General features: G+C 31.6%; 1 protein-coding gene across 4 annotated transcripts in view; it reads right to left on the bottom strand.

Annotated features, from left to right (window-relative positions):
• The window catches only part of LOC107448943 (uncharacterized), a 121,389-nt gene extending 120,885 nt beyond the window's left edge, over positions 1 to 504 (bottom strand). For all 4 annotated transcript variants that reach the window (XM_071187895.1, XM_071187896.1, XM_016064314.3 and 1 more), the window contains exon 1: positions 298 to 504. The gene's annotated coding sequence lies outside the window, so the exon portion shown is untranslated. The remainder of the gene's footprint in view (positions 1 to 297) is intronic.
• Positions 505 to 24,775: the final 24,271 nt, after the last annotated feature.

The raw sequence follows: 24,775 nt of genomic DNA, 5'->3' as shown, positions 1-24,775 counted from the left end.
TTAGGATGTTTCAATTTGAAGGTTAGATTTAATCAATTAAGTCAAATATTATTATATAAAACTGGAACTATCTGAACTAGAATGAAATTATATGATTTTAGGGAAGCTACAATGCTATAGATCAAAAAGTTTTAAAATATAAATATTATTTCCATGAAATAAAATTTGTACTGATCCTCACGAAAGAAAATGTAAAGACGACGATTGTAGCAAACATGTGGCCAATTTAAAAAAGGAAAAGATAAAAGGAAAGAAAGAAAAGAAACGACATGAGAAGATAAATTTTATCTCACTCACTGTGACTTTTCGATGAAGAATGAAAGATGAACATAATCAAGTGCGCGAATCAACGCCTTCAATAGCAACTGTAGCATGCCCAATTCCCGATCTAGTTTTCAGTTGTTGTATCTTCGTAAAAGAACATCGTGGCCATAGACTCTACCGGGGCCAACTCCACTGGCTCAGCTGTCAACCATGCCAGCCTGGTTGTGTCTGTTCTATTTTTCGGACCGCTGCGCCCCAATGAAAGGGGCGCTGACACCTCTGCGCATGCTTCATCAGATTCACGCTGAATCGGGCAGCAAAAGTAATAAAAAAAGAAGGGCCGATGGAAGGATCGAATTCAAAAGAATATAATCCAGTTAATCCGGAATTTTTCTCGTGTTTTTCGAAGTCACTATTTGGATTTTGTGTAATCCATGTAGTTAGTTTTTTTTTCTATCGGTAAGGACAAGCTAATTCTTTTCCATTTATGCACTCGCTTTGAAAAAAAAGTACTTCTTTAGTGATTAAAATATTTTGAGGTCGTAATCATATTTGAAAAGAAATTCTGCTTTTATTATTTTAAATAAATACAGTGTAGTTTGATGAATAAAATGGATTTGGCTTTGCTATTTTCTCTTTCTTTTACTATCAGTGTTTTTTAAATTGAAAAGATGAGCGGGAAATGAAAAATTTAAACATTACAAAATAGTTCGACGACTCATTTCGTGTTTCCAAAATATAATTTATTTATTTATTCTTTTTGGGAAGGCATTTGAAAATGTCAATAATAAAAACTTTTAAAGCTTATTTTTTCGTATTGAAAGCTTTACAATATATTACAAAAAATATTTGCAGAAAACTCGATATTTAAATTTAAAAAAAGTTCATTATGTTAAAAAGAAACTTTACAGTTTTTTGATGCTTTGTTTTTACATTTAATGCGACGGCTATGTTGATCATTATGAAATTATTTAAGGCTAGAGTTCTAAAAATATTCATTAAATTTTTTTTCTTTCTGAGACGCTCTACATATGTAGGACGGGAAGCAATGTGGTGCTAAACTATAATTTTTCAAAGGAAGCAATTTTACATTAAACTATTCCATAATATTGTTTCCAGATAGGTATCGATGCGTTCATTTTCTAAGTGATCTTATCATAATAAGGGAGGATATCTTAATGTCTATATGGAATTCATGATCTTTTATTGCCAGACGAGCTCTCCTGAACAATTTTAAAATGAAGCTTATTTTTAGATTGCCCTTAGCCCTTCATACTGAAGTAATATACGGTTAAATTTTACACATTAATAGCTTTTAGCTAGAGAAAAACATCTAGTATCAAATTTTTTTGTGAGTGGCATACATTCGTATGTATAACAAGTAGGAAAAGTTTCGAAATGATATATTTTTCTGCTCTAACTTTCTCTCCAAGTAAATTTTTTTAATGATGTAAATTAGTAATTTGTAGATTTGGTCATCCTACATGGGGAAATTTGAAAATTTTTAATTTGACAAACAACAAAAGAGAATTTGAGAACTTGAAATCAAAAGTTTTGAGACGATCTAACACTATCTTTTTGTTGTTGTTGTTGTAGTTCATTTACGTCGCACTAGAGCTGCACAATGGGCTATTGGTGACTGTCTGGGAAACATCCCGGAGGATAATCCGAAGACATGCCATCACAATTTTGATCCTCTGCAGAGCCCGACGACTTGCATGTGAAGTCGAGCACTTTACAGTAGAGCAGTTTAAGGAGGACCAATACCGCACACCCTCGGTCACTACGCAGACTGATCCAAGTGGTCACCCACCGGCACACTGACCGCAGCCAGTGATTCTTGACTACGGTGATCTGCTGGGAACCGTGTCTTAACTATCAGTCCACTGCGGGACCTAGCACTATCTATTTTTTAACACTTAATATAAATACGTGTAATAATTTCTCACAGAAAAGTTCTCTTATAGCTTAGTGGTTAGAGCAAAAGAATTCCACACAAAATATGCAGGTTTAAATCCAGTTCCTGACTTTTATATGGTGATTTCGTTATTTTTCTTTCCATAAAAGCTGTATGTAAATGGTTTCATACTTTCGATAACTTTGCGCAGATATGCAAATTATATTTACGTATTCTTACTTTCCTAGAATGTTCTAGAGTATGCGATGCTCCGTATATAAAGCTAGGAAATCATTCAGTTGGGTTTTTGTATGCGCAACTAACTTATAGCCACATTGTCGTGTGCGAAACTCACTTGATTAATCCTTACAGCATTAGAATTTTCTTTCCTAAGTGAAAATATTGGTGTTTATTTTATCATCTTCAATATGAAGGCAGGGAAAAACGCGTCTTTGTGTACTCTTCCTTCGATTAGTTTCGTATTTTGCTATAGCCACCTAGTTTGAAATTCCAAAAACAACTGTTGACAGCATATTAAATAGTTGAAGGATGGGAAAAGTGTGCGCGATCTTTCAAAATCAATAGCTTCAAGAAAAACGACTCAACGTCAAGATGCGATAATCAGAAGAAAGTCAGGTGCTGACAAGAACAAGAGCGCTAATCAAATATGCAAGAGGATTTCTCCTAAACATGGATTCACCGTGAGTAAACACACCATAAGACGTAGTCTGAATGCAGCTGGATTGTGTGCATGGGTTCCTGTTTTAAAAAATAAAAATAAAAAACCTCTCATCCTAACAAAGAATAAGATGATCCGATTGATCCGTTAGCCTCGAAACATGGGCAACTAAAGACTGCAAGAAGGTCCAACTAAACATGGGCACCTAAGAATTGGAGTGATGAATCCAAATTGAATTTATTTGGAAGAGATGGCTGACGTTTCATTTGTCATCCAAAACGCATCAGAAAGAATTCCCGATTTATAAACAATCTACCGTTGCCGTCCTATGATTTTACAACGTATGCCAAAATTGATGAAAATAATTAATGAATGGAAAAAATTTGCCTGAATCTGATGTAAGCTTTATCAATTATTGTTATAAAGATTAAACTACACTTTTCAAAGTGTATATGAGCACTCGGTTCAGCATTAACTTGAAATAAAATACGGTACTATACTTTTATTTACGTCTCGCTAGAGCTGCCTATTAGGCTATTGGTGATGGTCTGCGAAACATCATTGAAGATGATCCTGGGACAACATATAAACGTCACGTCTCGTTTTACAGGGAGGACACACACCATCCATTCACCTGCATATCGTAATTTTGACTTTAACTTAAGCATGATCAATATCTGATCCAGTACCCCCAGAAGTATTGATTTGTTATTAGAACTTGGAGGATTTTACGCCTCCGACAGATTTAACGAGCACCAGTCGCTATTTTATACATGGGAATCTTCGGACAGCGAGGATCGAACTCTCGCACATGAGCCCTACTAGCCAGATTATCCCGGCCCTTGAAATAAAGTAAGCATTCGCACAATTTTTAGAGTTTGTCAACACCAAATTATTACACCACAGTTTTTACAGTCTATTTGAAGATATTTTTTTCTCCTCATATTTGTCATATTAGCTACAATTTTTCTCCGATAATAGGGAAGATTTTGTTTCTGTATATATATGTGTGTGTTTTTCTGCTTTAAATTTAATAGCTTATGATACTCACGGATATGCCAAATTACAAGTATGAATAAAGTGATTCAGAAGCTAAAGTTTAGCTTTGCTCTGGAAGAAATGAGAAGAGTTTTCTTTCTTTTCTGACCTATTTATTTCTTTGTTTGTAAGCTTATTTTGGACATTTATAAATAAATTACTTATCAATAGTAAGTGTAATTTTTATGGTTTTTTACCCTTATTATGTAAGTGGTTCTGATAGCATATTAAATGTATGCTTGGTTATATAAGACATATAGAGATTACTTTTGTATGGAGAATGTTGGCATAAACCCGTGTAATGCATTTTGGTTGTCGGGGACTTTGATATGGATCGTTGAAGCGGATATGATGTTATCTTAAGTCCCTAGTCGGGGCAGTTTTTTTGTTGTTTTGGTTGGAATTTGTATTAAAAATTTAACTAAATAATCGTATTTTAAACAGATCACGCTGAAGTTGCTGGAATTCCTGTTATGTTCAGAGAAGCATTGTTTGGCTAGTTGTGTCAGGCAAGAAGGGTGCCAAGTGTGGACCTATGGAATACTGGTAATGTGATAAATAGTGTCTTTTTTTGGAATACCAAGAGACAGTTTAGCTACATTGACTCTATACTTTTTGGGGGCTATCCTGCTAAAAATGACCAGCCTTTTAGATCCACCACAGCAGTAGTACTCCAATGAGCCCGTAGAAGATATCCTGGTTCATGCCAAAAATAATGGTGCAACTGACATACAGTTAAGCATCGAAGCCATAGATAAATATTGTACTATACTCCAGACCTCCCCTGTACGCCTTAAATTGGACTTAGTCATATCTGTACCGACCAAAAGAACAAAAAGCCTAAGCTTTTAAAGAAGCGGGTCATTGTTAATCCAATCTCCGGACCTGGAAACTGCGAAATACATCTCACAGGTTAAAAATATTTTCGAAGTCCCAGTATCGGCTAAATGCCTTTTGGAATGTGTTACAACCAAGTTCATTCTCAGAAACTTTCCATTAGAAACTCCAGTTTCAGACATTAGTAAGGAATTTAACCTCGAAAACAAAGTACACGCTCTTGAAATTTCTTGGTTCTTGATGTTGTTGTTGTTAATTTACGTCGCACTAGAGCTGCACAATGGGCTATTGGCGACGGTCTGGGAAACACCGCGGAGGATGATCCGAAGACATGCCATCACAATTTTGATCCTCTGCTGAGGGGATGGCACCCCCGCTTCGGCAGCCCGATGACCTGCGCGCGATGTCGAGCACTTTACGGTAGCACAGTTTAACGAGGACCAATACCGCACACCCTCGGGCCCTACGCAGACTGATCCAAGTGGTCACCCACCCGCACACTGACCGCAGCCAGTGATGCTTGACTTCGGTGATCTGCTGGGAACCGTGTCTTAACGATCAGTCCACTACGGGACCTTGGTTCCTGAACAGAGAGAAACCGTCTTCAACAATCTTATTTAGCATCTTAGGTACAGTTATCTCAGAAGAAAATTCTTCTTTGGTTCTAATATTACGAAACAAAAATCTTTCAGGACAGTGTTGCCTACTGCAAGAATTGTTGGGTTTTTGGCTATAAATTTCCAACAATTTCGACAAACACTATAAATTTCCATCTAGATGCTATATTTGTGGACGCCTTATGCCCGAACATCTGGGCTCATGCACTCGGGACCCATGTTGCCGGAATTGTAATGGAAGTCATAATCCAAATCAGAGGGACCACCCTGCACTTTTAAATTTTGCAAAATTAATAAAAATTAAATCCTTTCAAGATTTTCTACTGTGCAAAGTTAGAAGAATTGCCTTTTTTTTTAAAAAAAAAGGCACTCCTATGCAGAAATAACTAAATCTGTGGCAGAAGAACATATCTCTTAAACATAGTGATCCTCTTAAACAAAGAGGCGATACCCTCTTAGCTATCTTAAAACATATCCCGCTTCAAAGAACTGACTTCCATTAATATCCCCTCTTTATAATCCCCCCTCTTAATCATCCAAGTTGATGACAGACTAATCACTGTCATAAATATCTATTCTCCAGATAGCATCTCTTACCTACAGTAGTTGGACAAATTGTTTTCTACCTTTCAAAACCATTTAATCTTCGCTGGAGATTTTAACGTGAGACACCCTGCCTCCGGCTTATTCTCGTTCTCCTCAGCTGCTTATATTTTTCTTGACTGGATCTTGTCAAATAATATTTCTATCTAGAACACAAAGACTCTTAACCATTTAGACCCATATCGCTTACCATCATTACTCGATCTTGCTCTATCCCCCGAACTTTTTTCAGAAATTGTCGTTTTTAAGCTTCCCGGACCCTTTTTTTAATAGTGATAATCTCCCCGTATTAACTAAGGTAACACTTGCATTAAAAAATACTAGCTCACTGAGATCCTACCTTCATATACAAAACACATGAAACGCAATCGCTCAGGCTATGTCTGATGATGACCTTAATTCAATAATTTGCATCTCTTGGTGCCAAATCCGATGTAAAGAATTTCAGCAACCCTAGAGCCTTCCGAGAGGTAGAATCCTCTCCCATCTTCTTTTTATGTTTAATCTTGAAGGCATTTACAAAAACATTCCCCCCGCAGTTAAAATTCTTGTATTCGCGGATGACATTTACATTTATTATGCAGCAAAATCGTTTGACAGGGCCATTATAAAACTCTAAATTACTCTCACCACCTTCTAAATTAGGTGCACTGACTAGAAAATAGCTATTGCTCTCTCAAAAAATGCAATTATTAATTTCTCCAACAAGCGTCTCTCGCCCCCAATTAAATTAACTGTCTTTACTAAAAAAATTCCCCAATTTATCCAGATTCCCCAATTCTCAATATTTACTACACATCAAATATTTCTTTCTTACGTCATTTTCAATACCTAACAAAAATGCTTACAAAAAAATAAACACACGTCGCTTCACGCAATGAGGGTCTCGAACTGATCACCTCATACAGATTGCAAACGCTACAATCAGAAGTACGTTAGAGTACGGCAGCCCAATCCTCTTCTCGGGGCCAAAGTCGCAGATTTAGCTATTTGGTTAGCAATTACGAAATTCACCACCGAGTACCTCGATTACGTAATTTTAAGGGACAGTAAATCCACAATCATCTTATCTCGACTACCCATGAATCCTTTCATAGCCGTTTCTCTTACAAAAAAAATATTGCTACAGCAAGTGCATCATGAAATCTCTAACGATTGCCTTTATACCAGCCAGCGCCGGTATACCTCTCAACGAAATTACAAACAGACTGGCTAAACAAATCACCAATGCTCCTCGAGGAGTTCCCTTTATCTCTCCTGCATATTTATCATATTCATCATGCTTAGATTCAAGCCGAAAACTCAATAGCTTTTGGATCAACTCGAAATGCCGCAAAAGATACCGCTTTTCTCTCTCATCCAGTTAACAAAATCTCTCCCATCCAACTACCAAACCGAAAATACGATATTTTAATTTCTCGTCTCCGAAGTACCACAATTCAATTAAATGCAATTTGGAGCAAGATCGAACTCGTGGACTCTCTCTCTTATGTGACCATTATCCCTCCCCCAAATCTGCAACCCATCTCTTCTTTGCGTGAAAAATGTTCGATCTCTATCGACAAGCACTACGTGTCTCACTCAGGGTTTTCCCTCTTTCCTCTCACTGCCTCTTCAGCAATGACCGCTTAAAAAACTTGGTATTCTTGAGATCTATTAAACAATTCTATCTCCTACAAAATTCACATATACGTCAATGTAACCAATTTTAAAATTTGGACTGATGAAGCCTTCCTGATTGCATGGGAAAAAGAATGTTACTGTTAAGGGTTCTTTCCCTGACGGGTGTCTGTCTCTCCGAAAGTGTTGGAACCACAAATTTTGCTTTTGAATTCTCTGAAAGCTGTAAACTTTGCAGCAAATTAGTTTAATGCTCCTTTTTCATGATCATCTTGTATCTTCACTTCTTCATCATGATCAACTCAACCTCTCTAAAAGTATTGGAACCACAAAAATTCGCGCTTTGAATTGCGCTCGGAAAACTGCCAAATTTTGCCTCGAATTAGTTTAAAGTTTCTTCTTCATGATTATATTGTATCCTCACTTCTTCATCATCATCAACTCAACTTATCATCCTCAACTCAATTCTCTCTCACAGCACGGAGGATAAAAGTGAATAGCACAGATCCTCTTCGTCATCCCTAACTCAACTCAACATTTGTAAGGAAAGAATAAGGAGAGAGTACAGCTGTGTTATGTTGCAGAGAATGGAATATTCTTGTTGATTATGTTTTCTAGAATGTTCGTTGTGATGTTTATTTTAATGCTTAATAAACATTTTCTTGTGAGTGTGTAAGTTTAAAGATGGCTCTTCAATTATGCTTACTTGGCATTTTCCACTACACACTAAGCTATTCGAGTAGTATATACTGATTCTCTCACGAGGACAAATCAAGAAGTAACTTTGTCATCAAATTTTATTTCATCAAAGTTCTCTTCTGATTTAAAAGGACAATTACGTCCCCGGATATAATCCATTCTGGGTAAATCCATTATCTTTTTTTCCCTACTTTTATTAACACAACATCGTTAACCGGGAACGTCATATGAGGCCGTTGAATATCTAAACGTTGTTGACCGGAAACGTCATATGACGTCGTTCGATAACCGAATGTAATTGAAGAGGTATTATACATTCAAATTGTGTTGATAGTTGAATTACCGTTCGTTTTTATTACATTTGTTATTCTAACGGCAAATGTATTCAAAACAGCCAATTTTACGCTTTTTTCGAAAAAAATTATATTTATATTAAAAGTAATAGTAAAATTTGCATTACCAATTTATATTTTGATTTAAAAATTTAATTTGAAACTATTTTAAACACCACTACATATAAATAAATGAAACACATATATAAGTGCCTGAGAACTAGCCGATGGTGTTTTTGAACTTTCAAAGAAGTGAAAAACATTTCTATTATCGACTAAGTGATAAAATAAGCAAGCATGTCCTAGAGAAAATAATAGCGATAGGAATAAAAAAAGAGCCAACAAATTTGCAAAATATACTCCTTGAAAGGATTGTACAGTGAAACGAGGTATATTTGTAATCAGTGTCGCGTTTCCTTCTACACTACTTTCCTATTACACTACTTTGTGTAAAGTAGCCGCCACCATTTTTTTTGCATTCAGTAGGACTAAAATTTATAACTATTATAGTAAAATAAGATACACATGAGAGCCAGTAAATGTATTATGTATTAATAAAAATTTATGAATCATTCATTTAGAATGATAATTACATTAATTTTCGAAATAAAATTAGTTTGAACATACGAATAGCTCAGAGATATCACAAACACGAACTCGAATAAGGCTTGACGCAGCGGAATCTGATGGAAATCACGCATTTTAAAAATCATTTGATACAGTTCACAGAAAATTTAAGAAATGAAATAAAACTGCAAAATTAAAAACATTCATACTTATTTTAACGACGTCCAATGAATAATTCAATCGAATCACAACAAATCACTAACAACAACAAAGTCTTGATGACTAATTCTCGATTACAAACACTAACTAATGTCGATAAAAAAAAAGTACTCCAACCTATCGGTGTTTTCGGAAGCGGAAATAATTCTCGTTTTGTGAGAATTTGTTGTAAGCTAATTTTGTTATAAGTATTCAGATTTTAATTGACGTATATAGTATGTACTTTATTAAAGTCGCACTAGAGCTGCACAATGGGCTATTTGACGTATATAAACACTCGATTGGGTGTTAACTTGGAATGAAGTGCTCTTTCACATAATTTTTTTGTGTTGTTTAGCATCACATTCAGATAGATTATACACAAAAGTTTTGTAGTGTACCTGTTACACAGCTTATCATATTCTTAAAAAGTATTAAAATTCTTTGACAACATGAGTGCAAAATTTTAATAAATACATGATGTGATATAAAAGTTGTTTATATTCTTATATGGATTTTTCTTAGCACGCTTCGAAAAAATTGCCGGCCACAGACGCTAGCTTCTACAAAAAAAAAGAAAAACAGTTAACAATGTATTAACATTTGTACGTTTCAAAAATCTATGAATAATAAATTTTATTAAAAAATTTCGTCTTGCGTTTTTGACAGTTAATTGAATTTTTAAAATATGTTCGGGCAAAGTAAATCTTTTTTGCATTCCTTATGAAAAAAAGTTTTTTGATTCATATGCTTTATTCGCATAGTATAAACAAAGTTAATTATTAAGAATTTTATTTAATAAACTCTATAAATATATCTATATGCATAACATGCTTGTATAGCAACATGTTATACCGAGATTAAATTGATGATCAAACAGATTCACTTCGATATTCAAATTGTTAAAATCATATAGTTTTGCTTCAAAAAATATCAACTTCATTAGAGAAAATTTGAAAACAAAATTGATGTCGTTTTAAGAAAACTCTTTTAACGAATAAGGAGATATTAAATCAGTTTGGAAAATGAAATTTTAAAAAAAATCTTGGTTTTATTTTCTAAGAAAAAGAAGTTATTTTTGAAAGTATAAGGGAAAAAATTGCTTCTATTCCGTTTTCCATTCCATTATTTTAAAAATTCAATTAAGGAGAAATATTCTTAGTTGTTTGAACAAATTGGGAACATTTGATACCCTTTTTGCTATTATTTTACGATTTGTATTTCCTTCAAATAGTTTATTTATTATAATAGACATATCCAAACCTATTTGTTTCAAATAGAGAGAACGCAAAATATGATAATTATAACTTTCAAGTTTCAAACGACAATTAAATGCTTTGATGTTTTGATGTTGCCCAGTGCTCGACTTCGCGCGCAGGTCGTCGGGCTACCGAAGCGGGGGTGCCATCCCTTCCGCAGAGGATCAAAATTGAGATGGCATGTCTTCGGATCATCCTCCGGGATGTTTCCCAGACCTTCGCCAATAGCCCATTGTGCAGCTCTAGTGCGACGTAAAGTAACAACAACAACAACAACTTTGATATTGCCTAAAGGCAACATTAAAACAAACTGCGGCCAAGCTGCGAAACAAGCCTTAAGCTGCTGCCGTCTTCAATTTTGATTTGTCAGAATTTAATTTCCTAGCTTAAAATTTATTTTGACTCCTCAGTATGTTTTGTATATGTGCATAATTTTTACATTCGTTTTTGACAAAGAATCGGATAGAACAACAAGAATGGTAAGAACGATGCACGCTATACTGTTTGCAAAGGAAAGAAAAAAAAAGGAACAGTCTGAATAACTTTTGATCTAATGAACGGATTTTCTCGCACTAGGACACAAACTTAATGGTTCATGGGGTAACCACAAATATACAAATTAATTTGTGCTGTCGATATTTTAAGTGGCGGTATCAGCGTACTTTCTCTGAATAAGTATACCCTTTTTTCAAGGGATCAGGATTTCTGACTCAAAATTGAAAAGGGGTGTCCGCAATCTGAAAAATATTGCTCTAATAGTTTAAGCGGCGAAGATGTAGAAGGTTTGGACTCTTTAATGTTAATCATACTTTTTGTATATTTTGCTATACTTCAAGAACTTTTTAAGTGAATAAAAAAATTTTGGTATAAAATTATTAAATTCGTTTATCTAAGGATAATTTCGTGCACAAAAATATTTTTCATAATTATTTACTATTTTTTTTTATTTAATAATAGTCGAAAAACTTTGATTTTTAAGGCATGCAAATTTTTCTCCTTTTTAAAGAAAGTAATTTAAATTGGCAAAATATAAAATTTGAACACAATCTGTCGTATAGTTCCCGAGAAATCGAATTTTTAACTATACGACTTTTTTTTTAAAATTCGAGGGTTTTAGTTTAACGAAAGATTAGTTTTAAATGAAAACAGTTCCTTAAAAAGTTAGTTGAGATTTGCAATGAAATTATTAAAAAGACAAAATGTTAAGTGAGGCACAAAATTACATCCTTATTTCAAATATATTTTTTAATTTATATTGCAAAGAACATAAGATGTATGTAAGACATGTAACATATTAATCAGCTGAAATTTGAATGTGTGTATCAAATATCATGTAGTACCTGTAGTATAGCATTTTAGCAGGGTGTTTTCTAATGACCGCCTTTAGGCTTCTGATCTGAAACAAAAAGTACTCATTAGGACTCACAAATCAATGTTTAATTTTTCCCATGTATTACAACTGTATGGACAGACTGTCAAGAGAAAAACTCATACAGGAATTCTTATACGAAAATTGAAAAAAAAATGGTTATAATATTTCATTTTCTAATCTTTTTCGGTAGGAATAATAGATCCATGATTACCATGACTTATTAGTATTTTTAACCTAAAACAACTATTCACATCTGTTTCCTGCCTGGAAAATATTCTACTTTTTGCTGGAAACTAAGCAAAACAAGCTAGAAAATAAATAAATAAAATGCTGTCAGTTTTTTTCAACTCTGGGATTTTACTTCCTCCCATCATCCAGATTATATCACACATTCTTAGACGATTTAACATTTATACCTCGGAAAGAAATGCATAAACTTTTCGTAATTTACTGTGAGGCATGTTTTCTGAAAGTTTAGTTTTAATAATTTATAATGTGAATAAATGCTTTTTAATATTCTGATGCATACAAATGAATATGTACCTTTTTCTGATAAATTTATTCATTAAAGGTATAAGTTTAATGAAGTATTCATATTCGTATTATTTAATAACCGAGTTTAAACTCTTTATCTAAACTGAATTAAAAATATAACTTATAAAGAAACGTGAAATTCGAAAGAAAAAAAAATAGCACGTGAATTTTGAATAAATATTAATAAATATTATGAAAAAGAAACTCACAAATGAAAAAACACTGGTCTGGTGATAACCCCAATTAGCTGAATAACCGTTTCCTTTTCATCTTCATTGATTTCCATATTAAAGTAAAGATGTACGATTCTCCTATCTCTGGAATGTGTTTAATTATTTTTCTCTCGCCTCTATTTTTCTCTTGTAAATTCCTACAGAGATGTCGTATGCTTTATATATTAGAAATTCTCCAATGAATTTTTTTTTTCATTCATTGTTAAACAAACAAATGGTTTTGACTGTCTAAAGTTGTTGATAATATAGAACCCTTTCATTTATATGGCTCTTTTTTTGTTTGTTTGTGAGAGTTCATCATTGAATCTTTGAGAAATACTTTTGATTGAAAAAGGCTTTCCTTTATATAAATATGGCTTCCTTTTATGTATTTTATCATTCTGCTGGTTCGTTTTTTTGATATTTATTTTACTTCATCTTTTTTTCGGACAAGTTTTATTATACTCTTTAATTCCGTTTCTTTGAAAAAGCGATATATATAGATTTATAAGGAAAAAAAAGTGCTGGCGAAATCAGTGTTCATGCTGGGCTTTTCCAAGAAATAATCCTACTATTTGAGCAAGAAAAACATCGAGTACGAAGTGAGAATGTAACGAAAAGGGCGTTAAATAAAATTGTCTAAATTGGTATTTTTAAAATGAAATAGACGAAAAATTTATAGAAGTCTGTTTTTAAAATTACTGAAATATATTACTAATTCTGAAACATAATAAAATGTTGTCTAAAATATAATCTGAAATAAACTATAAACTGTAGCATTCCGTATCCAAATATAAATTTTTGGACCTTCAATGCGCACTGTTAAAATTATTCCAGAAAATTTGCACTAAAAATTGTATTGGGACTCTGGGCACCAATACCTTTTACTGTAATATTTATATACATTCATATACATGCATTTACTGTAATATTTATATTCATTTATATACTGCAATATTTATAGTAAAATTGTACAGCAGAAAAAGTATAAGTGAAAAATTCATCCGTCACCAGTAGGAATCGATTTTATGGAATCAATTTTATAGGCAATTCTGTTAGTCAACTGCCTCTACCATATTTACAAATGTAAAAATACAAGTGCAAAAATAGTAGAAGCAGTTTATTTTTACAAATGTAAAAATAGTAGAAGCAGTTAATGGTTCTATTAACATTTTTTAACGCAGGTAATTTCACACAGAAACTAATGTCGCGTCATCGGCTATTATTTAGTAATTAAATATGGAATTAAAGTGAAAAATTAGAAAAATTTTAAAGAATAATTTCAGGCCCAAACGTTGTTGACTGATGACGAGTTAACTCGTCATCACGTTTGGGCATGGAAATGTGAATAAACTTGTTATCACGTTTGGGCATGAGAAAATGAGTTACATCGTCATTTCATTAGGGCATGCAGGATGTGAATATAACTCCCCATCAAGAAGCAAAAATATTTTAAAAATCAGATGAAATATGTTGCAAAACCAATCTTGATAACTCGGTGGATGAGAAGAATGTGCTACCATTTCTTATTTAAATAAAATCTATTACACTTTTATACTTTTTCCGTATTATTTACTATAAAAGTTTAACAGTATTGTAGAGTTCATTCAAACAGTGATATTTCCCTCTAACGTTTTCTGTTTTTTCACTGTAAGTCAGTACCATTTACGCTCTACATGTCACTTACATGACCTCTGGTCTTCCCGTTCTTTCCGTTAAAAGTTTCTTACAGAAACATTTCAGGTGTTAAACTGTCAATTGCTACTTCATCTCTCATATTATATGAGAAAATTGTTAAATGGAAATTGAGGCTTTTTTATTTTTTGGATAAAGATTGTCCTAAATTCACGTATTTAAAATCAGCCATTTTCCCATGAAATTTTGTTGTAGTTCGACACATTAAAGTTTCCTCCAATTTCGGGCTTATCACATGTTTGTATATTTGTAACAGCTTATTTTCTTATTCTGTTGTTGTGTTCTTCATTTTTAAGAGATATCTTGAACTCAAAATATCTGGGATTTGGAGGAAAATTAAAAATCATAACTGTCATGCCATTATAAGCATTACATTATTTTTAGCTATTGAATTTTTCTTTCATAATATTCATTTCCCATACTTAGCTTATCATAATTCCTTTTTAAATAAATAAATTTGTTGATTTACGTTTAGTTAATTTCATGAAGAACAAATGAAATAATTTCCATTCTTTATCTTTCTAATAAATTTAGCTAGTGGTTTCATTTAGTCTTTAATGCTTGGTTCTCCCTCGCTTATTTCGCATTCATAGTGGGTTAGTTAATAATGCTTTTTGGCTCTCAATGTTAGCAAATCCACTGTAGGAATAATACTACCATCATAAAATTTGTTATTTGATGAACATTTTAAAATATTAGAAATTTAGAAGCACTACGTTTTTTCCCTTTAATATTATATTTATAGAAACAGTGTTAGCAATTTTCAAGAAGTTTAATAGTTTTATTTTGGTGGAAGTGTGAATTGTACTCCGAATCGTAGATGAGAAATGGTAAAATTTTCTTTAGAAATTTTATAAACTTTTTGATGTAAAATTTCAGTTTATCAATTTAAATAAAGTAAAACCAAGTTTCTTTAAGCTGATTACTAATTGTGATTTTTGAAAGTTTGAGAATTCGATGTTTCGTTATTTTTTAAAATTGTCTTGATTCTTTCTTCTGTGACATCCTGATTCAATTTTTTCCCATTATTAAGCCTGTTATAGGTTTGAATTATTTTCATTAAATCCTTAATTCATGTAATATATTGAATGAAAGAGTATTTATTTTAAATGAGAATTCGTTTAAAATAACCTACATGAAAAATATAAATAGTATTTTTACTGAGATTTCCTTTTTGAAAATCTAAACAATCGAATTATATAAGCAATTTATGTTATTTAAGGAAAAAAATATTTCCTAAACATACATTTTAAATGAAGACATTGCTTATGCTGAACCATTTCCTTTTAAAAAGAGTGGTTTTGATAATTTAAGTCAAAACAGAAATCGAATTTTTTTCTTTTTCTTTTTGTGATGAAATTTTGCAGTTTTATCAAGTGAAAATTTCAAGAAAGTGGTAAAGGATCAACCTAATATACGCTCAAAACACTGATGATACCTACATAATAATCAATCAAAGACTAATATAACTTATCCTTGAACATTCAATGAGGGGAAAGAAGTGGACATTTCGGATGAATCCCCCCCCCAATCACTCCAACATGTTTGTTTAGGAAAGCACGAGGTGATGGAGGAGCAAAATTTAACATTAAACTTCGCTGCGCAATTGGAAGACATATTATCAAGTACATTTGACTATTTGACTAGATTACATACCGAGCAATTTCCCCAATTTCATGATGCATTTTACGAAACGTAAAATTTTTATATTGATATGTTTTTGTAGTATTCGTGTGTAGGTTATGTTTTGATTTTTGTTCTGTATTTCTTTCTTTTCAAATGGTCAATCAAAAACATAAGCCATTTGAGTTGAAATACATCTTAGGCGGGGGATCTCCTTTGATTAGATAAAATTGGAATGAGCCATTTTTGTCTACACGTTCATTAACGTGTAGTGAAGTCTCCAGCCCCCACACGTCCCACGCAGGTCACCTGCTTTATCGTCAAATAAAGTGCGCTTAATAAAATGATATTGATTTGGTTAGGATTCTACAATTAGCTATAAAATAATTATTATTTAATTAGTACAGAAACGATACAGAAGACTAGCAAGTTACCTTTATTCTTACCTTAATTGATTCTATGTAAAATGTTTTCAGTTCTAATTAATTAACCATAACTGTTATGGAAATTATATTTATTACTTTACAAGCTTCTTTCGTTTTGAATGTAAGCTTAATTCGAATATATATTAATNTTACGAAGATAATATATATACATATATATATATGGATATATATATAACCAAGAAAGGAAGCTTGGGAGGGTATCGAATAGTATATATATTAAGTGCATAGATTTTTCCATATGTATATAGTTTACATTTTTGTTTAACAATCTATGATAATCTGCGGTTCATTGGTCTATAGTTTCATTTTATATATGTAAATTTTTTTATTTTCTAGATTTCTTTCGTATTGATATAATTTTTCCTCGTTCGATGTAAATGATGTTTCCTTCTTTTTTTCTGATACTTGCAAGGAAAACATTGTGAAGAGTGATTTTTTAGAAATTATTTGTTGTACTTTCAGTAAGCTACTTATATATATCTGCATTATTCTTGTATTATTCTCTAATCTAATCTCTAATTCTGCATTATACTCTATTCTGCATTGTTCTTAGATACATTATGCTCGATATATATTTATAACTTTTTATAGATACATATTTTTATGTAAAAATTTTTGATAATTTTCAGTTCATTGATCTATGGTATCATTTTTTTTTTTTAAATATTTGCTTCATTTCGTATTGATATAATTTTTCCTCATCTGATGCAAAAGGTATTTTCTTCTCATTCACAGTATACTTGTGAATAAAACGTTTCATAGAATGATTCTTTAGAAATAATTTGTTCCATTTTCAGTATAAGTTGTCAAAATATTTTTGTAACACGTTTGCATACATTATTCTTGGAATATCTTTTTTCATATATAGATATATATTTTGTACATTTTTGTACATTATTTTCAGTACATTGATCTATAATATCATTTTATTTTTAATGTTTAATATAATTTTTGCTTGATATAATTTATTTTGTTTCATGTAAATGGTGTTTTCGTCTCATTCTCTTTATGTTTCTAAGAAAACATTTTTACAGGGGGATTCTTTAGACATTAATTGTTGCATTTTTAGAAAATTACCAAACTGTTTTGACAAAATTTTCTCTTAATAGGGCTCTCCTGTGGATATATAATTTTGTGAAATGATCAGTGATAATTTTTTATTTCGTTGATTTATAGTATCAATTCTTTTTTAGTTTTATTTGGTCTTGATATTACTTTCCTCATTTGATGTAGATCGTGTCTTCTTCCCAATCTCGTTACGTTCGTAACGAAAAGGTTTTTCAATGTGATTCTTCGGTCATTTTTTGTAGCATTTTTAGTGAGTTACCAAAATACTTCGCATGACGTTAGGATATATTATTCCCGTAATAGTTTTTTTTTATAATAAACTTGTACATAAATATTTGAGTAATTATCTGGGATAGCATTTTGTCCATTGATCTATAGAATCATTTCTTTTCTAATTTTTCGTTTTTATTTTGTCTTGATATATTTTTTCTCGTTTGATGAAGATGGCGTTTTCATATCCTTCTCAGTATGTTTTTAAAGAAAAAAATTTAATAGGTTGATTCTTTTGGCACAATATTTGTACCAAAATATTCTCATATCACGTTCAGATTCATTATTCTCGTGATATGATTTTCATGGATATATGTATGTTTTGGTGAAATAATCAGTGATATTTTTTTGTTCATTTTATGGTAACATAATATCATTATCGTATCAATATATTTCATCATTTTCTTTTAAATTCGCTTTTATTTATAATATTTTCCTTGCTTTGTATGATTTCTTCGGATTTGTGGTTCCCCTGAAATGAAGAAGTGTTCAAGAGTAATTTATTAGATCTCCAGCCTTTAAAGTATCGGTCACGACCCGAAATACGCATGAAAAAGAATTGTGTGGTATTCTTTCACGATATAGGGTTGAGCGGTATTCTTTCATAATATATGGTTGCGAAGTATTCTTTCACGAATTACGGTATCATTGGTAAATCCTACGATCACAAAAAATTCTTATCGTAACCCATTTTTTACTTTGAAAAAATAAAATAAAATTATAATTAGAAATAGTGTATGGAAGCTAAATTCAAAGAAGTTTTAAGTTCTTTCCTTTATTTTAATCCACATATCTGTATTACTTGGGTGATAATTTTCTTTGCAAGTAAAAAATAACTTTTTCTAGACTATTATGGCTTTTACTCGAAAGAATGACATGTATTTAATCATTTATGCTGTAATCATTTATGATCATTTTTATTTAATCATTTATGATTAAAGCACTGAGTATGGAATGATTCCATTTTGGGGAGGGGGGCCTTTACATATTGGGTCATTGAGGTAAAGATAGGCATGGATGATAATTTTCTTAAATATCATAAAATCAAAATCAAAACTACCTATGAACCTTTTCTAAATGATATTCGAATTTTATAAAAAGAAATTTAATATTTAGAAATAATTTTATGATTAGAAATTTAACAAATTGAGATACAAAGATATTTTTATGGTTTTAATGTGGGAAAAATACAGACATATGCACAGATTCTCACATTAATCATAACTGAAATACTTGTGACACCAATATCAGGAAATCTTTATATTGATGTGCAACACCATAGAAAAATTCAAAGATTTATCTACAGACATCATGATTAGATATTTGTATTCACTAATTTTTGTCTGAAAGGCAAAAATAAATCTTCAGCACTCACCGTTGTACCGCATTAATCTGCTACTGAGCTAGTGACCTTGATGCAAATAATAGCACCAATTCTTGATGCAAATAAATATTACAGGTTTAAGATTTTCACTCCTTTCTCTTCCTGCTGAAAGCATTGAAAGTAGGCAATTTCCCCTATTTTCTAAAATTTATAAATATCAACTAGCACTTTACTGTAATTCATGTAGTAGCAATGGGAAGCCTTGTTTGTCAAATTTTCTTCCTACAAAGTTTGTTCGTGAAGATCAAGTTGCGTTTACACTAGCTGCCGATCTATGCCAAAAACTCGAGCTTTTTGCCACACCATCTGTATTTGCAACAAGCCAAAAATGTAGACAAAAAATGCATTAGTCCTATCGTAGCTAGTAATTGTTTTTACATTTGTGGAACCTATGGATGATATAATTGATTTTGACAAATTTAAAAGCTAATTTCGAATGATCACATTTCATGCACTAAAATTCAATATATTTCATTTTTATGTAAAAGTGCTTTCTAAGTCTTCGATTCAAAATCTTTCTTGGTATTCAACTGATTCAAATACTTTGTTTTTATGACTGTATTTTATCGATTAAAACTTTATTTTTATCGATTGGGACGATGCATTGCATTTAATAGTAATATAAAAACTTCTTTAGGAGAGCGTAATACTACTCCTCTTATTCCGACTGCACCGTGGTTCTATCCAATTTCATCAAAAATGGCACTCTGAATATAATGTTTCTTAAATTCTTAATAATGCTTCTTTCTACAAACACGTGGTTGCCAATAAGCATGAAAAATTATGCTTTTATCCTAATTCGACTTAGGTCCAACATAAGTCAAATTAGGATCAAAGCCCAATTCTTCATGCATCGAATATCAAATTACATTATTGTCTGTACTTTTTTGAATGTCATTAGAGTTTAATGGAATTAATGGAGCTTACTTTTTCATAATTTTGCATTATCTGAAATGATTTGCTGCTTTTTCTTATGACTTTTTTACTTAGGTACACACGTGTAACTTATCTTCCTTTTTTCAACCACTATGTTGCCACCTAATGTGTCAAATCATGATTGTGGGTGTGTGTCTGTCTTTCCCACATCACATATGCCTATTTGATCTCAAATCCCCCTATATTAAAGTAAAAACAAAATGTACGGCTAATTTCTTTGCTAAAAATTAAGTTTTGTGTCTATTTAAGATATGGAAGGGAAAAATCTAGGAAGGTACTCAATTTTTCCCTACTATTGTCTGGCTATCAGTATGAACTCAGCACTGAAAACATTGTTTTTTCTTTCGCGTCATTTGTGTGAATATGTCTTACCCACTTACACTCCAATAAAATTTTTAATAAAAATATTAAATCATTTTTTTTCCTTTTCTTAACTTAGAGCGGGAATAAATACAAGTTATGTTTCATCCTACTGATAAAATTCACAGGTTTTTTTCTCAATTTCTTATACTGTTTCTTATAGCAGAGTTCAGTAATAAGTTTTTTCTTCTTCTGAATTATGAGTATCCTATGTCTTATATAGTTTCATTGTGTAAATTAAGAGGGACAACCATTTTTTTTAGCCTATTATAATTAGGGAAGTTACTGATTTTTTAAATTTAGCTTTAATTGTTGAGAAGCATTGAAATAAAATCTTCCAAGAAAGAATTTTTTAAACCCGATCATTAGCTAATTTTTTTTGAAAAATAAATATATGAATAAAAACACTTGCGCAGAAGCCAAATTGAAAAACTGGGTACAGCGAATTTACTTCATCTCTTTATAAGCAAGTTTTATGAGAGAAGGGAAAGAGAGCCTAGTTGATTTGTTTCTGCTTGAAGATTTTAGTATCATATCCAATAGAAAGAAGAATAAATGCTTTAAATTTTGTTTTTGTTTATCATTTTTACTTAATAAGGATAAGCAAATAATATTCTAGTTAAACGTTTAATTAATATACCTAAATACTATGATATAAGGCGAAAATAGTCTAAAACTTTGAAATTAAAGGGGGATAAGACCTCCTACTTTATCTTTTAAGCTGAGCATATTTTACGATGGCAGATTCACCGCTGACAGTAATGTTAAATCTTTTCATTAATTAAAATAACAACATTCAAGTTTTCCTAAATCAACATAAAGATAATTAGAATGTACAGTAAAAACAATTTATAGTAGTAAAAAGGCAACTCATAGTTTTGCTTATATAATCTCAAGAACTGACACATAAATAGTGTTTATTGTTATAATTATTAAATGGAACATAAGCAATCGAAATATTTTCAGTAAAATAATTAAGAATATAAATTATCTTATAAAATTCTTTATTCACTTAGAGTATTTAAATAACAATAAGGATAAGGAGAATTCACTATATAAACCAAATAAAGAGAATATAAATAGTCATCAACTTTTTATTGAAAATGCACATTAATAATTTCAATTATAAAAGGATAATTTTACGATACTAAAACAAGTTTTCATCATACTGAGGAAAAAAAAAAACTACATAATAATAATAAAGAATAAAATTTTTTTTTTTAATCTACTGACTACCTGCTATATGCTATACGTAATTCACTGACAAGAGTAAATGGAGGTTTTGTTTCGTAATCAGTATTTCAAAATTTTAAGACTTTATCGTATCACTAATGATATGGAGAAAAAAGCTTTAGTATCGCAAAATTACGTATTCATTATTGAATATTTAAATCTGAGCGATTATTCAAGATAAGTATTTTTTCGATGAATTAAAATTCACATACAAAATGTCTATATAAAAAAGGAAACCAACATTTATAAACCTACGATTCATAAAAGAAAAAGCTTCAGACATTGTTAAATAAAACAGATGAAAAATAAAATAATTTAAATAATATGGTATTTCAGCTGAAAATAAAACTTTTATTAGAGTATACTGTATAGATTTGCAAGACTTGGCAAGGAATTTAAAACAATCAAGCATAGATAATGGAATAATCATTAACGGAAATAAATTTAAAAGGAAAAGAAATCACTACACGTTTATGCTGGCGGTTAGTGGCACTGATTTCCATTAATTCATATTTAGAAATATAAAGTTATTTTGATTTACTTCATTCTATTTAACGTATATATTCTAAATTAATGATTCAAACTTAGTGGCGTAAATTCTATTTCTGAATCAATTTCAGCGTAGCACTTCAACATTTTCTTAAGTACGTAATCTTAATGAAAGATATTGGAAAATATCTCATTAAAAAAAATAACACTTAAGTTAGATCAAACATTTCAAGAAATGATGACGCAAAAAGTAACAAACTAATCTCAGTTGATTTATTAGTTTTTTTTCTTTGCTTTTTGCTTTTATGAATTGTGTAATTTTAGCTCTATTTTATATAACTCGACATAACAGAAACAGATGCAAAATGTCCGACTGTCCTTTGACAAATCCGTAATTTATTTTAAAAGGCTAAAGGAAAAAAAATCAGAAAATTTATTAGAAATAACAATTCTTAGCGATATCAATGGTACTCTCACTACGCCGTGACCATGACTTTCGTCTTACGAAACATTCTTATTATGCTTATTATATGGCGATTCGCAGATGCAATCGCACGTCAATGCGATTCGTGCATGCATAAGCAATTCCTTTTACATGCAGCTTTTAAACCTTCACTGGCGCGTCTACATACAATATTCCTTTAGTTTCTTTTTTTTTTAAACTAAATGGTAGCATAAGAAATGCCCTCATCGATCGGCGTTCGATTAATCAAGAACTAAATATGTAAAATGCTGTTTATTGAAAGTGAATGTTGACATGAAAATGCCGTGTTTCTATGTAAAAATTAATTAATTAAATAATTAAAATTAATTAATTAAAATTATAGTTTAAATTGAATTTATATGACATAACATTGCAGGACGAAATTTTGAATATTTTTATTTCAGCAATTATTGCAAATAAAATTCAAACTAAAATAAAAAGAATAACTATTAAATTATTAAAAAAATTTAGATTGCTTTATAGGCAGGTACTTTATTTGCGTCACACCAGAGCTGCACTATGGACTAGTGGCGACTATCTGGGGAACATCCCTCCCATTTGCAGAATATTTTCAAATGTTCTGCAACAGGACTTATTAGTTTATACAAATGTTCTGCAAGCATTTCACAGCGAAAAAAAGTTAACTTTACGTTAAAATGCTATATTTTCATTTATTAAATTACAGGATTATACACAGATACACAACATTATTATTTAAACCTGGGAAAACATTCTTGATTTGATACTTTTACAATAAATTTTGAAGTACAAAATTTTGTTTATGACGATGATGATAAATTATTAATAAAATGCCTATGATATGAAGGTCCAAACATTAAAATGAGGGCTGCCTTAAAATCTTTCAAGGGGACAAGTGCCCAGATGGTGCAACATTTGCAAGCACAAACATTCGCTGGTCTGTTGTAATGAATTTTTAAATTTTTCAAAATAATATGCTCATCGCAGTCAAAGCAAGCAACTCTATCATGTTCACGGGCAGACATTTTACTGAAGTTTATATTAGCAGATATTTCATGTTGTGATACATTGCGCAGATGACCTGTTCGGATGTTCCCATCGTTACAAGAGCCAAGTGTCATATCCTTATCTATTCATTACTTGAGAGGAAAGTGGGCGTGATGAATGAGGTGGAAGGAAATGTTCTGCAAGATTATGAAGGGAAGCTTTTAAACCTTCAGGTCATTATGTTCTAAAAAGAATATATGTGATTAGGGTTGGGGATTGTTCTGCAAAACTACCGAAGGCAGGTAGGAGGGGACTCGCAGGAAAACGCTGTCACTTATTCAAGATGCAAACTGTTCTGCTGTTCAGAACGCTATGANAACTGTTCTGCTGGACTTCGTTGTTTTGTGACGTACGTCACAGTTTTCGACACTCTCTGCTTCTGGGGCATCCCTGAAGATGATCCGAAGACATACCATCGCAATTGTGATCCTCTGCAGAGGGGATGGTTCCCCTGCTTTGGTAGCCCGATGACCTGAACCAGAAGTCGAGCACTTTACGGTAGAAAAATTCAACAAGGACCGATACCGCGCACCACGTTCCCCTACGCAGGCTGATCAAAGTGACCACCCATTCGCTTACACACCTCAGCCAGTGATGCTTGACTTTGATGCTCTACTGGAAACCGTGTTATTACGATCAGTTCACTGCCGGACAGATCGCATTATATATTAAATTAAACTTTTATATTGTAGTTGGAAATGACAGTGATACGAAATAATAAAAAATAAAACTCAATAAATAATTTTTTTCCCTAAGAAACTTCAATTAAATTTACTTTATTTTGAATTCCTCTTCAGATCCTTGTCTATATTAAGGAAGTAGCCTCACGATTTGTGATAGCATGATTTTGTACTATCCTCACTTCCCAGACCACCGTATTTTTAATCGAGAGGCAGTATTATTTTTCAGATAAAGACTTTTATTAAAAAAATTGCATTGGCGATCGCAACGCTCGAATACTCCGTCTAGGGAGAGACCGGTTTTATTCCTTCCCTCTCCTCCTCTTTACAGTTGCATAGGAATGTTCTACGAT

Source organism: Parasteatoda tepidariorum, chromosome X1, assembly GCF_043381705.1.
Source record: "Parasteatoda tepidariorum isolate YZ-2023 chromosome X1, CAS_Ptep_4.0, whole genome shotgun sequence".
Taxonomy (NCBI): domain Eukaryota; kingdom Metazoa; phylum Arthropoda; class Arachnida; order Araneae; family Theridiidae; genus Parasteatoda; species Parasteatoda tepidariorum.
The sequence above is the reverse complement of the archived record's forward strand: the minus strand, read 5'-3'. Positions and strand labels throughout refer to the sequence as shown.